Consider the following 15,730-nt stretch of genomic DNA (forward strand, 5'->3'; position numbering starts at 1 on the left):
TTCCAGAAAGGTGGAGAATGTCCCATCCCTGAAAGTGTCCAAGCCAGGTTAGATGGGGCTTGGAGCAATCTGGAAGAAGGTTGGAAGGAAATCTTGAGTTAATTTGGTTTTGGAGGTGCATTTTTGACCTGCCAGGTATCACAAAAGGCCCTGTCAGAGGGAAGTGCAGGTGGTGCTGCCTTTCCTTCCTGAGGGAAGAAATCTGCAAAGTCCCTGGGCCACTTGGTCCTTGAGGGATAAAATATTGGTCTGTTTTGGGTGTAATTAAAAGCACAGGAATCAATTTAGGTCCATGCTGCTGCATGTGGAGAAAGAAAAACAGGTTTATATAACTGCCAAACAACTATTCTTTATCTTAAAAATATGATTAAATCAGTCAAACCTTGTCTACTTTTTCCACCGTGGGGTGATCTCCTTATATAGTGGAGGTATTTTCTCCAATATGCAGATAATGGAATATAATCCAAAAATCCTGTCTCAAAAATTATGTCTGGATCCTGTAACACAAAGAACATCCAGACCTTTATCATAAATCCAGCATGGAGAACTCCTTGTCTTTCCCACCTCCAGGTAATGGGCAGCAATTTCCACTTGAGACATTATATTACTGTATGGGTTTTTTTGGGAGGGGGGATTGGAATCCATTTTGATAAGATGGGGAAAAAATCGTCATTAAAAGGTGTGGTTTAGGTCTTGATGGTTTTGCTGCTTGAGGGAAAAAGTGAGCAGGCATTTTAAAAATGAGAATGAGGAATCAGGGAATGGTTTGGGTTGGAAAAACCCTTTCAGAACATCCAGTCCAACATTCCCAGCACTGCCCCATGTCCCCAAGCCTCTTTCCCATCTCCAGGTAATGGGCAGCAATGTCCACTTGAGAAGTCTTTTTTTGGGGGGGATTGGAATCCATTTTGATAAGATAGGGGGGAAAAAAATCATCATTAAAAGGTGTGGTTTAGGTCTTGATGGTTTTGCTGCTTGAGGGAAAAAGTGAGCAGGCATTTTAAAAATGAGAATGAGGAATCAGGGAATGGTTTGGGTTGGAAAAACCCTTTCAGAACATCCAGTCCAACATTCCCAGCACTGCCCCATGTCCCCAAGTGCCACCCCCACATGGCTTTGAAACCCCTCCAGGAATGGGGACCCCCCCCTGCCCTGGGCAGCTGTGCCAGGGCTGGACAACCCTTTCCATGAAGGAATTTTCCCTAATATCCAATCTAAATCTCCCATTGAGGTCATTTTTTCCTGTTCTATTGCTTGTATCAGCGAGTCACTGATTCAGAATTCTTGTCCATTTTTACAGAGTGTTTTATTACAAGCCACAACACACATGAATGCGCACCATGTGAGAAATAATGTCATATTTACCATAAAATTGACTAATTCCATCTATATTACAGGTTGAATATGTTTATTCCTATTTTTTTGAGTTTAATTGTGGCTTGTTGTAAGTTATTAAATCCACTAGATGGTGGTAAAGACCATTGACTTTACCCTCCTGCAGCAAGAAAAAAAAATGAAGACGTGAAAAAAGTTAGGAGTACATAAAAAACCCCCAAATCCAACGCCAAACCCATATTTGCCTTTCTGTGGTGTATCAAGCATGAGGAAGCAGCGAGGCTTTTGGGCATCATGTGATGAGGAGCTCCCCAAATGGAAGGGTTTTGTCAGGATAAATATCGAGTCAGATGATTATGAATCACTGTGGCAAGTTTTAATGCAGATCAGAACCTAAATTAATCCTTCTCTAACTCATGGATCGTGGCTCTCCTTTGCCTGGGATACAAATGAATGGTAAACAATATTTTGGCAATATTTAGGTTAATCATGTAGAACTGATTACTCGAGAAGAATGCTATTATCATTTAGCCAATTTATACCCTGCTCTGTGACAAATGAAAATTAATGTTGCTGTTTTTAAGATATCAAATGGGTCATGATTTTAAGAAAAATGATTACCCCTAAAGATAACTGATAATGATGGCTAAAGGCAAGGAGATCTGAGCAAGTTAGCAACATCCATAATTCCCTAAGTAAATTCAGTGGAAAAGCAAATAGAGCTTAGTGTGAAGGGTGGCTAAACAGGCAGCACTTTAGGTGTTGTTTGTTGGGTCTTTCTGTTGTTGTTTTAAGTGTAACATTCCCCATTAATTATTTGTTAGTCATTTCCCATTAAAATGGCCATGATTGATGGTTTTTCCCACATTTAGCAACCGAAAGCAGATTTCTGGAGTTGAGTGCTGCCTGCTTTTGGTGCAGATGTGATAATTTATATTCCAGAACTGGTTGTTTGTGTTGGTAAGGACTTGTGGAGTGGATCTCTGCAGCCTCAGTGCTGGGCACTGATAAAGAAATGTTTTGTAGCGAGCACTAGAGGTGATGTGATGAAAATTGCTGCAGGCATTTGCAACAAGTGAGGGGTGAGAAATCCAACCAGAACGGGCAGGGAAGGAGGGCTCGTGAGGAAAATAAAGCGTTCCTCATTTTTGGAAGATGTGTTCTATACCAAAGGATTGTATAGGAATCTTTGGGCAATAAAGCAGTTTAAAAAGTTCTCACTAGTCCATTTAATGGGACTAATCCCATCCTTTTTTTTTTTTTTTTATTTATCACATCAAGGTCATGCAAAGGATTGGTGAAAAGCTGTTAAACAGGAATTAATTTATCCCAATTCCCCCATGGATAGAGCTGATCCCTGGGCGAGGCTGGAGCCACTCTAGAGCTGGGACTTGCTGCCTGCAGTTCTCCCCTGTGTGTGGCAAGTGTTGCTCTACTTTCCCTATAAAATAATTTTAAAAAATCTGGCATTGCAATTCTTCCAAGAAAACATACACTAATCACAACAAATATTTTAAAACAAATGAATGGTGGCTCTTTTCTGATGGGTTCATATATCATTTTATACAGATATAAAATGGAATTAGTCCCATTAAAAGGACTAATGAGAACTTTTTGCACTACTCCATTGCCCAACAGCCTTTGCACTGCTCACAGCACCTTTCCCTCACTTCACATTTATCTCCATATATTTCTATCTATTTCAGTGGCATTTTCCAACCACTTTGCAATTTCCTTGGCTGAGCAAAATCCAACCTTCTTCCTTGCTTCTGCTGGGGCTCCGAGGTTTGTCCCACCCCACTTGGGCACTGGTGGCTGCTGGTTTGGGGGTGTCCTGGCCCTCCTGGGCTCCCAGGGATCCCTCCTCAGCCCCACACCTGCAGGGTTTGTTTTCCAAAGCAAGAATTGGACTATGAAATCTGGCATCACTTTTGCCTTGAAATCCCTTTACTCTTAGGGCTTTTTCCCCATGAACAAATGAAACCATATCCAAATTTTCCTGACAACCATCGTGACCAACTGTTTCCTTCTTGGCCTTTGGCAGAACCAGAAGAAAACCCTGCCAGTCCAGCTCTTCCTCTGCACCTTGTCCATCTTTGGGGTGGTTAATGTGCACTCTGGGATCTGTGTGTGATCCTCCTGATGGAGACACAGCACAAAGGAGTTTCAAACAACTTTCCTGTGCTGGCTCCAAGTCCCTTCTCTCACTTTGAAAAATTCCATGGCATGCTGTGGTTTTACCATATTCTGATTATCAAACAGAGCTTTATCCATTTTAACAACTTTTGGAAAGAGTAGGCATGTAAAAGAAGGCTTTTTTGGGGGGTAATGAGGTAATTATGGATCTTTTAGGGTGGCAGACAGGCTCTCCACTGCTGACTTCCCTGTGTTCCAGGACAGAGGGATTTGGGATGTTTTGGAGCCATTTCTTTGCTGGTCCCCAGCTCTTGGGGTGACAGACAGGGCCCAGGATGGATCAGGATCCAAGGCAGAGCTGCCCTTTGTGACCTGGGGGTGATGTGTAAAGCTGGGAATCTCCATTTCTCGTGGCTTACAGCAGCATTTTCCCTCCCATCTCTTTTCCAGCTGGGTGCTGACCAGCTCTGGTACCCAGGCAGAGAACTTGGGAAGGTTCAGGTTTTTAAAAGGCTGTAAAGGAGCACTCATTGTCAGAGCAGTGCCTAAATCCCAGGTTTTTTGAGGATTGGTGCCAGAAAAATTTCCCTTATGAGTTATTCAGGGGTGGAGCAAGGGTTCCTTTTGTGGGGCAGTATTTTCCTTAGGTGTTAAAAAGAAGAAAAGAGAAGGCTCCAAGTAAACCTCAGAACCCCTTTCAGGGCCTAAAGGGGCTCCAGGAGAGCTGGAGAGGGACTGGGGACAAGGGATGGAGGGACACAACAAGGGGGAACAGCTGTGAGCTGCAGGAGGGTGGATTTAGGTCAGATATTGTATACATAAATAAATTGTATATATAAAATATATAAATTGCATATATTGTATATATAAATAAATCACTGGCTGTGTGTGGTGAGGCCTTGGCAAGGGTTCAAGGCAAGCTTGGAGCAGCCAGGTGTGGTGGAAGGTGCCCCTGCCCATGGTGAGGTGGGAGCAGAAGCTTTTGGGTCCCTGCGCCTCCATCAGTGCAATGTCCCTTTTGAACATTCAGCTCTATCCATCATTTCTGGGTCTTTTACTGAAGCTGTGTCAATGAAAAGGAAAAATCTTGGTGGGTGAGGAGACGGTCACAATGGTTGTCAGGAAAATTTGGATATGGCTTCATTTGCTCCTAAATGGCCATGGAGAAAAAGCCCTAAGAGTAAAGGGATTTCAAGGCAAAAGTGATGCCAGATTTCATAGTCCAATTCTTGCTTTGGAAAACAAACCCTGCAGGTGTGGGGCTGAGGAGGGATCCCTGGGAGCCCAGGAGGGCCAGGACACCCCCAAACCAGCAGCCACCAGTGCCCAAGTGGGGTGGGACAAACCTTGGGGCAAGGAAGGAGGTTGGATTTTGCTCAGCCAAGGATACGACACTGCAAACTGTTTGAAAAATGCTACAGAAATAGAAATATATGGAGATAAATGTGAAATGAGGGAAAGGTGCTGTGAGCAGTGCAAGGGCTGTTGGGCAATGGAGTAGTTCAAAAAGTTCTCATTAGTCCATTTAATGGGACTAATCCCATAATTATATATATATATATATATATAATTATATATGAACCCCTTAGAATAGAGTCACCATTGATTTATTTTAAAATGTTTGTTGTTATTACTGTATGGGTTTATTTTGGTAGGGTTGCCAGATTTTTCCAGACCTTTTTTTTAAATCAAGAAATAGTTTCCTGAAGTATTTCTCCACTTCTATATTGCATGCATTTTGCAGAAGCAAGGTAACTCCTAGAAAGCAGCATCTGATCTTCCCATTCCTTCAATTCCTGGAGGAATGACTGAGGTTTTCCTCTTCCCAGAGATTTTTACAAGTTCCAGTCAATCTGCCAGACTCCAGTTGATGACAATTTCTAGATCGTGTCCTACCTCTGAGTTGTTACTGGAAGTGCAAAGTGGCTCCCAAGCCCACAGATTTTCCAAGGGAGTTTTGGAAAATGCACCCTGAGATTTCTTTCCTGAGCCAGTCTGTGTTTGCAGACTAACTCTGCTCCTAAATATGAAAATTAGAGCCTTGCTTGTATCACTTAACCAGTGAGATTTTAGTTAGCACTGAACCAGTTAAAAGAAAAACAAAGTGTTTCTTTAACCAACTCTAGCTTCACTCAGGCCTAAATTATTATTTTTTCTTCAGAAACGGGCATTTTAATGTGTCACTTTTCAGTTCCAGCTCAATAAACAACCATTTATTTACAATTTTAAAGCAATCTTCAGCCTAGTCAGGTAAGAATTATTTCAAAAGAATAAAAACATTTTCATTTCCCATCACTGCCAAAAATGAAAAGAACATGAGTTATGAGTCTTGCTGTGTTGTCTTAAGTTGATTACTATGGAATGATTAAAAAACTAGCTGTGCTGTCATAGCAGAGGAGTACATTATAAGTGTAATAACAGTTTAGGGATACAATCCATCAATGCCGTACTTGGGAGAAGAAAAAAAAAAGTTGATCTATTTCTTTGGTCATCATTTTCAGCATATTAGATGACAAATAATTGTACGTTCATCAATAACAATAGATTAAAGTTGAAATGATTTATTGCCATTACGCCTTGGGATGATGGAGCGCCGGGTCACTCGAGCAGGGATGGGGGCTGTATTTAATTTTCACGGGTCTCTTGGCAGAAATAATAGACACGGGGGGGAAACCACCTGAAACAAGGTGGATCAAAGTTGGTGACAAGTGATTTGTGGCTTTGTGCTGCGGGAGTGGTGGCCGTGGCTCGGGTTTGATGATCCCGAAGGTCTTTTCCACCCTGAACGGTTCCGTGATCCCAAACCAGGCGGTCTCTCACATCCTCACCCAGCTGAGCAGCCTCCCAAGAAAATCCTCAGTGCCAGTCCCGAGGTCAGGCTGGTTAATAAGGAGAAAATGATCTTGGAACTTCTTTTTGATGTGAAAATTCTTCTATGAAGCGTTTTTATTTACTCTTAAAATAACAGAGAAGGGAACACAGCTCGGTTTGTCAATTATCCCACCATGTTAGTGCTCCTGTGGGAAAACAGGGAACACTCGTTTGGAGAGCAACAATCCCAAGTTTTAGGTTCAAACTTAGTTATTTTCCTGAAGACTTTCTCTCAACAAACTTTTTGTACAAATCTGACAACAGCGTCAGGTTTTGATTTGTCAACTCCTGCCCTTCCCGGTATTTGTTTTTTTGGAGTTGCTGGTTCAAAAGTGGGAGAACAACTCTGTTGCCTTTTACTGAAGAGCTCCCAGTTTCCAGCTCTCCAAGAAAATCTATATGGAATGTAATTCATTCGTGGATACCCCTCAGCAGCATTTTTTACAAGGAAATAGAGAGATCTCAGTTGAGCAAAATGTTTGGAGGTCTTAGACAGTGATACAATTTTCATGAAACAGAAGATAGGTTTGAAGAACATAGAAGAAGAAAAGTTTGCCTAAAAGAAGATAGGTTTGAAGTCAGCCTAAGTTTAAAATGATTTCTGCTCTTGTAGTGATTTCAGGAGGAGGAAGCTGTTGTTGGTAAGGTCAGAATTAAAGATGTTTAGAATTTTCTCTGAGTTTGTATGATGGAAAACACCACCAAACATAATGGTGAGAGAAGGGAGCAGCAAGAGGCAAGGTTCTCTCCCTCCTAAGCCAATAATGAAAAAAAAAAAAAATCAAACCTGTTTTGATAATATTTGTGAATATGGAATTCCAAATGATAATTTTCTTAATGATATGAGAGAGGACAGAGACACCACGCCTTGGTGATACTGAAAAGTTGTCACAGCTGGGAAACAGTCAGGAGTTCTCTGTGTATCCTATGCTGCCTAAAACTTAGGACAGGTATTAAAGGTACCACCTGAATTAAAGTGCATTTTACATTCCTTAATTAGAAAGTCTCTAGAAGGCTCCAGGATATTATTTTTCAGGATATTTATAATTTTGCCCTAATGCTATTGATATTTTTATGCATGAGAGTTGTGAATTCAGCACTGGATGGCTCAGAAACAGTTTTATAATAACATAATGATAATACTTATTTTATGTGCTAAGACATTTTCCTTAACTTAGGAAATTCCATTGCTTGCCTAAATAATCTCCTTCATGGTGTTTGTGATTTTTAAAGTGGCTCCAATACATGACAGTGTCTGGGTGATCTGGGATAGGAGGAGTAACCACTTTACTTTGGAGTAGCCATTGGGTTTTCCACATGATTTTTCCATCTAAAATTCCTTGGACATGGATTTCCACTCTGGGAGACACAGGCAGAACCTGCACACTTTAATACAATTAAAAGTTAGAAGGAGTTATTTGGGGTCTTTAAACTGCAGAAGTCTCTGGATTCCCACTCCTTGGAAAAGCCATACCTGCCAAGGAGTTGCCAAGAGCAAGTGACACGAGCAGAAAACCAGTTTTAATTTTCTGTCCAGTCAAATCTTAGCATTTCACACTCAATTCTCCTTCCTCAGTAATCTCAATAATTTCCCACCTTGCTCATGATGAATGTCTTGCCAGTTCCTACTCAGTCCTTCCACTTTACACAACCTAATTAAAGAAAACATTCCATGATTGCCTATTTTTCCTCATGCATGACAACCTATTATTTTTTCTACCACCTGATTAGGGCTTTATTATCCCTGGATTTAGATTGATTTGCTGGGCACTTTAATAAAACACTGCTTAGTTTGATTTAAAGGGCTACAGGTTTCAGTCACTCAGAGAATTACTCTTCTAAGTAACTCACATTCCAAGTACTGTGGAGTGTCCACGAAAAGGGGATTTGAGCCTAAAAAAATGAGGATCACAGGTGGTTTTCCAGTTGTATGTGTTGTTAATATTCTTGTTGTAAGCAGCCAGGAGAGGACGTTTTGCAATATAATTTGTCAAGGGTGATAAATCTGTTTCATCATTTCTGTCAAGAATGGATCCCCTGTATTAAAACTACCATAAATATTTTCTTGAGATAAACCAAAAGTTTCATATGATTAAATAATAATACGTTTATGATGACAAATTGCATTTACTGTGTGTTATCTGAAATGCAAGACAAAATTAGGTAGTTAAAGTTCAAATGGATGGAGATCATTTTTGATTTAAAATCAAAGGAATTTTATTAAGCAAATGAGATTTTCATCACTATTTTGTTATATCTACCAGTCTCTTCTTTCAGAAATATTGCTTATGAGCTTAGATAATGATTAAAAAAAAAAAAAAACAACCCACCACAAGTGAGCTTATTTTACAGAAAAATGTAGCCTAGTGATAAAGTTCAGGAGTAGTTAAATCCATGGTTTTTCCTGTCACTTTGCTGTTCCCTGTCCCCCTCAGTGCAGTGATGCTTTGGGGTCACTCTTGTCACAACATATTTGATTATTTTTTGTCATTTGGGCCTTTTTTCCTGAGCATTTTCTGCTGACTGAAGGTGCAGCTCTGTTTCCTGAGGCTGCTTTCCCAGATACAGATGTGGAGAAGCTTGGGAAGCAGAGCAGAGTTTTTCCCTCCGAAGGTTCAGTGCAACAAAACAGATTTTTGGAGCTAAATATTGGCTTTTCTCTTATGTTTGTAAACATGGTTGCTACAACTTTTTCTGCTGTTTTGGGGTTTTTTTTTGGCTTTTTTTTCTGGAAGTTTTCCTTGAATGGAGTGAATATTTCTTCGTTAAAAATGTCTGTAGGGTAGCTGGCACAAAATCCTCAAGTTTTAGGGTTTGATTCAACTTGTAGGAGATGTGCAGTGCGGGACACTTTGGGATGGGAGCTTGGTCCACTTGGTGGCCCCACCTGGAGCAGTGTCCCCTCTCTGGCACCCCAGAATAAGGACATGGAACTGCTGGTGTGAATCCACAGGAGGCCATGGAGGAGCTCTGAGAGCTGGAATTCTGCTCTGGAGCCAGGCTGGGAGAGCTGGGAATGTTCCCCTGGAGAAGGGAAGGCTCCAGGGAGAGCTCAGAGCCCCTGGCAGGGCCTGAAGGGGCTCCAGGAGAGGACAAGGGATGGAGGGACAGGACCCAGGGAATGGCTCCCACTGCCAGAGGGCAGGGATGGATGGGAGATTGGGAACTGGGAATTCCTGGCTGGGCTGGAATTCCCAGAGTAGCTGGGGCTGCCTCTGGATCCCTGGAATGTCCAAGGCCAGTTGGAGCAGCCTGGGACAGTGGGAGGTGTCCCTGCCATGGCAGGGGTGGAATGGGATGATCTTTGAGGTCCCTTCCATCCCAACCCACTCTCTGGTTCCAGGTGGAATTAATTTAGGCCTGGCTTTGTATCTTGCTCCACGGGAATTTTGCTGTTTGACACATAAATTATTTTTTTTTTTTTAGCATGAAATTTTCGATTATACATTTCTAATGTAATTTTTTGCTGCCAAGCTGGTCCCTCACGGGTGTGTCTGTGGAGCTGTGCCAGGCTGGGGCTCAGCCTGGGCTGCAAAGCTCCTTTGTCCCAAGCCCAGATGTGCTGCTCCAGCAGTGCTGCCACTCCTGGACACTCCTTGAGCTGTGGGAAATCTTGGATCCGCTGCAGCATTTAGGAACTTGCTCAAAGGGAATCGTGTGAAAACCTCATTTTGCATCCACCTTGCTGTGAAATTGCTTCATCCTCCTGGTGTGGGATTGCTCCAGCAATGGAACCCCCATTTCTTACTGGAAAACGGGACAGAAGGAGTTTTTGTCCCTTTTTCCATGAGGCATTCAATCCTGGAGGAGCCAGGTGTGTGTGGAGGTACCTCACACTCCTGCTCATCCCAGTAAATCACTCCATATGATTAGTCATATGCTTAAATTTAATCACTTTTGCAGCTGGAGAATTGAAAGAGCTCCCTTGAAGGGGAAATAATTTTTTTTTCTGTGGCCAACTAATTTCCCAGGATTTTGAGTTCTTTAAGGAGTGGAGGAGAAGGGGATTGCAGAGACAATTGCAATGAAAATAAAGAAAAGGATCACATAAAAGCCAAGTTAGAGTGCTGAACAGACTTAATAGCTATAAACTTGTGGCCATTATCTTCTAATTACTCTCAAATAATTACTGAATAGAATAGTAAATGTTATTAGCTTACTTTAATATTCAACATAAAACATTGCTTCCAACAATAATTTACTGTTTCTTCAGCTTTAATATAAACACTTGTAAAACTGGGCTGATTAATAAACATTTGTAATAAATGAAATTATTCTGAGGGTTCTGTGGAGGAGACCTGTACACTGTAGGCCAATGGAATTATTAAGGTGATGGAAAAGACCCCCAAGTTCATATTGGAGTTAAAATACTCATCCATTTAGCATAGAAGCAGATTTAGGTACTAAAAGACAAATCAAAATCCCCACACCAAGAGGAAAAATAGGAGTTGGATATGTAACTGTGGTTCTGATTTCCAGATATAGAGGCCTAATTTATACTCTAATAATATTAGAATTATCTTCATTATTCATTCATTATATTAATACTTGTATTCATCATCATCTTTGGAGAGTTTTTACATATCTCTGCCCTCTGCAACTGACGTGAGACCCCATTTTTTTTTCCTGAAGGAAAAGATTTTGTGCCTTGATGAATTGAGAATAAAAGCCTGCCATAGTTCAGGGGGTAATATCCAGAAAAATTTGTCAAGTCCCCAAGGGAGGGTTCTGTTTATAAGAGCTGTTAGGTGTGAATTTACACCTTGTTCCTTTGCCAGGGGCGTTTTGCTGTAGATTAGAACATATTTGATAAATAATGATGGGCTAAACTTTGAGAGGTTGGCACAAATTTGTGCAGGGCAAGAGGGGCCCGTCAGGCATCTCCACCTGGGGCTGCAGGTGTGTGTGCACCTGTGCATGCTCATTCCTGCACCTCCAACCCCCAAATTCCAGCTGCTGTCCCTGCTGGAGGGTGGAAAAGGGCAGGGAGACAAGGAGGGGTCTGAGCTCGATGCCAGCTCTCCCAAACGTGTCTCATTCTGTGTCTCATTCCTCTGCTTTTCTGGGATTTGAGCTGGGACTGGGGATGGGGAACTTGCTGCTTTTCTGTTTGCAGTAGTGGAGACTTCCTGATGAGGACAATTAACAACTTTTTTCTAATTGTTTGAGCTTTCTCAACAGTTAGGTCCAGAAAGTGAGGCAGTTCAGCTTACTCTGTGTTCTGTCTCACTGGAATTGGCTTACAGTGGAATTAGTTTACACTTGTGTAACTACTAAAGGACCTTGCCATGTCTATTTATAAAGACATAAAATTTATATTTTATACAATTTAAGAAGGAAAAAGCCTTAAAATTGACTCCCATCCCATCCTGATTTTTTTTTTGCTCTATCTAATATTTGAAAATAATCACTTTAATCAGATTATGGATTCAGATAGTGGTGAGATATTTGCTTCACAATGGATATCTCTTGCTAATGTCCTGCTCAGTATTATGCTGTTTCTGTGGACTCAATATATAACACCTTGTTAATTGTTCTTTGGGAATTGCTGAGGTGCCTCAGTCAGCACAGCTGTGGCACCCACAGGTAATCCAGAAAATCAACTGAATCTCACATTTTTTGCATCATTTATTTATTTTTTCCTGTAATTTCAACTTGCTCAGGGGAGCGTGTGGCAAGCAGGAATCAGGCAGAGCATGAGGGCAATTATGATGGGATCAGGATCTGCCATTCCCTCAGAGCCCAAATTCCTTTGAACATCCTGAGAATTATCACAGGATACAGTTTTTTTACAAGTATTTGTCATTGAAAAAACTCCAAAACCCCCCCTATTTGAAAAGGTTCTTGTGGCAACCAAATTCTGGCCTCTGAGGTCGTTTTAAAAGCGGGCAGATTGAAAATCTACATTTAAATTTCATATATTGTATATTCATAACCCAGTCGTTCCTTCAGCGCCGGGTAAATGCAGCATTTCAGTGCTGCACCATTTTTAAACTTCATCGTTGAAGATAATCACCCCAAAACATAATAACAACATCATCCAAGTACAAGAAAATATGTTTGAAATGTTGTGGGTTTTTTTTATTTATTTTTTTTTTTATTGTACCATAAGATAGCGCTTCCAAAATCCCAAACTGAATTGCTTTTCAGCAGATAAGCATCAAAAACTACATTTCCTGCTATCGGGGAAGGTGCAATAAGGTGCTCTATCAGTGTAATAGTTCCCAATGATATGCTCTAGTAGTATTTTGATGAATTACATGATTATAGCTAAAATGAACACTTTCATCATGCCTGAATTAATAATGGTGGTATGATTTGGCAAGTACTCCTGCGGTGTTCTTTAACTCATCACTTCAGAAGACAGAGTTTCCCAGCCCATCCTTTGTCTCGGGGAAACACAGGGATCCTTCACTGCTAAAAACACAGGGAGCAGGAGGAATGTGACAGCTTTAAAAGGGAAAAGGAAACTGATGCTTGCTTACCTTGCCAAGCTCACCCTGACTCAATCACTTCATTTTTCACTGCCTTATTCCGGTGTCTGAGGCACCTTTGGCTGTGTCAGAGCAGAAAAAAATCAGTATTTTTTAAGGTGTGAGAACAGGTTTGTGAATTTTGTGGCAAATGTTTGCTGTAGGAAGGTGGGGGTTGGATCTTTCTCCCAGTCAGTGACAGGAAAAGAGGGTTTGTACCTCGAGCTGCACAAGGGGAGGTTCAGCTTGGACATGAGGAGCAATTTCTCCACTGGAAGTGCTGTTAAACACAAGAATGTGCTGCCCAGGGAGGTTTGGAGTGCCCACCCCTGGAGGTGCCCAAGGGATGACTGGATGTGGCACTCAGAGCTGTGGGCTGGGGACAGGGTGGGGATTGGGAACAGCTGGGGCTCCGTGGTCTTGGAGGGCTTTTCCAACCCAAATGTCTCCATGACTCTATAAAATGCTATATTTCCTAATGACTTTAAAGCCTTATAAAACCATAATTTTCTCTCCAATCACCGGGTTTACTGTAGAATTTGGGTGATCAGGATGTTCCTTTCTGTGTGTTCCATGTCAGACGACATTTGGTTGTACCCTCACCGGTCCTTGAGCGCAGCCATGGGTTGGTGTGACCATTCCAGAGCTCCTTGGGGCATCCGACCATGTCCATGAAAATTTCCCATGCTGAGGATTCCATAGTTTTGTACAGATGTGCACAGCATTGAGAAAAACCTGCTCTGCTGTTGCTGCTCCGATATAATTTGTCTGGCAACAAATGAAGGCTCTCAATCTTTGCAGCTGTCATCTAGTGCCTTTAATGAGCACTAATTTCACCAGAAATGATAAGAATAATAACCAACCTGCTGTAGAGAAGGGATGTAAACTTTTGCAGGCTATTGTAAGAAATGCTGGTGCACAATGCAGCTCAAACATCTGGAGCAGATGTGTAATTTCTGTGTTCACTGGCCTTGCCTGGGAGCTGAGATGTTACAGCCTTGTGCTGGGGCACTGAACTGGAAGACAGGACTGGCTGGGGCAAGAACTTTCTTCTTTTCCTGAGTGCTTTCTGTCCCTGGAATTTTTGCTCTTGGTTAATTATTATCCTCTTTGTTTGTATCAAATAGTAGTTTTATGCCATGAGATATCTCAGGGTTGCTGGTGCAGAAAGTCAAGGGAACATAAGCAGTGTTTGTGAACCCAAGCCGTAGGAAAATGACATGGCAAGGCTCAAGACATGAGAGTATCATGGAATGGTTTGGGTTGGAAGGGGCTTAAAGCTCATCCAGTGCCATCCCTGCCATGGGTAGGGACATTTCCACTGTCCCAGGCTGCTCCAGCCTGGCCTTGGCACTTCCAGGGATCTGGGGCAGCCGCATGGATTTCTCTGGGAAATCCATTCCAGCTCCTCACCACTCTCACAAAGAAGAATTCCTTCCCAATATCCAAGCAGGTCACCTCAAATGAGAGCCGAGGGAGATGAACTCTACAGAACTTTTTCTATCTTTTCTCTAGAGCAGTCAAAAATCTCAGTGCAAGATTCTTCTCCTGGGCCAGGTAGGTGGGTAAATATCATGCAAACTGCACAATCACATTTGTGTCCACCCAAACGAAATGACTGAACTTTTTTTAAAGGTTTTGGTGCACAATATATTATTTGTTTTGGCACTCTTAACAGTGTAAAATCTGTTAATAGCCTGCGTGTAGAGACACAGCCCCTGTTTAGCTGCTGTTATAGGGAAACAAATTGTAATTCTTAATTGAATTCTCCTATGAAACTACCAGCAATATAAATTACAATGTCATTGGGATAAGAGGGGGGAAAGCCCTTTTTACAAGCCTCAAGATGATAATTTATAAATAAAGTAAAACCAAGAAACCTTAACGAAAAATCCCTACGGAATCTGACATTAATAGCCTTTACTTTTAATCTGATACAATAAATCTTGCAGCCATGTATCCAGAACAGAAATAACAGAAACCAGGCCAAGCTGGAGGAGATTTGGGGGAGTTGAAGAGAAACATTCTCTTTCTTTAATTAAAAATATATGGTGATTTTTCTGGTATTCCGGAGTAAAAAAGTCATTGCTGCCAATGGCTTTGCTCCAAAGGGAGGATTTTTGGTTGGATTCTTTGCCTAAAATCTCCCAGATCCACATGTGCTTTGGAATTTTCAATATTAATTTTGGAGAGTTTGTGTTCTGGCCCCACCACTGTAATTGCATGAGAATCTCAAATTTTTATTGTGAGCTGCAGTGGTTTAAAAGGAAATATGAACATTCAATATTAATTATTTTTATAATATTAATATCTTTTGAGAGGTTTTTTTTTTAATGTTGCAAGGATACTTCAGAAATTTGTCCAGAGGGAGGATACAGTAAATGGTGACCAAGAGGAGAGTGCAAAGTGTGGTGCCCTGTGACATTTCTCCCAAATAATCGAGGAAAGGATTAATTTATCCATTCCATATGTCACCCATCAGTGATGGGAACTAGGGAGTTTCATGGGCTCTGGGTATTGCCAGCACTCTACATTCAAAGATATTTATTTAGAAATGAGAAAATAATAGGAAAATCTTAAGTTTGTGACAAAAATCAGCACATTTTTGCCTCTTTATTTGTCTACTTTGAGGATGTCATTAAGAGTATTGAGATTGGGTCTGGTTTGCTCTGTAGAAATCAGGGCCTGGATTTCACTTTTATTTCTTCAGAGACCATTTTGTCCAATCTTGGGATTTTTTAGGGTCTTAATTTTATTAAAGAGAAATTCCACCTTCTTTTTAGGGTTTCTCTTTATTTTAAATGGTATGAAAAAGCACAGAGTAGGTACAGAATTCCAGTATAAATGGTATGAAAAAGCACAGAGTAGGTACAGAATTCCAGTATAAATGGTATGAAAAAGCACAGAGTAGGTAC

The sequence above is a fragment of the Pyrgilauda ruficollis genome, unplaced genomic scaffold, assembly GCF_017590135.1.
Source record: "Pyrgilauda ruficollis isolate IOZ18807 unplaced genomic scaffold, ASM1759013v1 scaffold3, whole genome shotgun sequence".
NCBI lineage: Eukaryota > Metazoa > Chordata > Aves > Passeriformes > Passeridae > Pyrgilauda > Pyrgilauda ruficollis.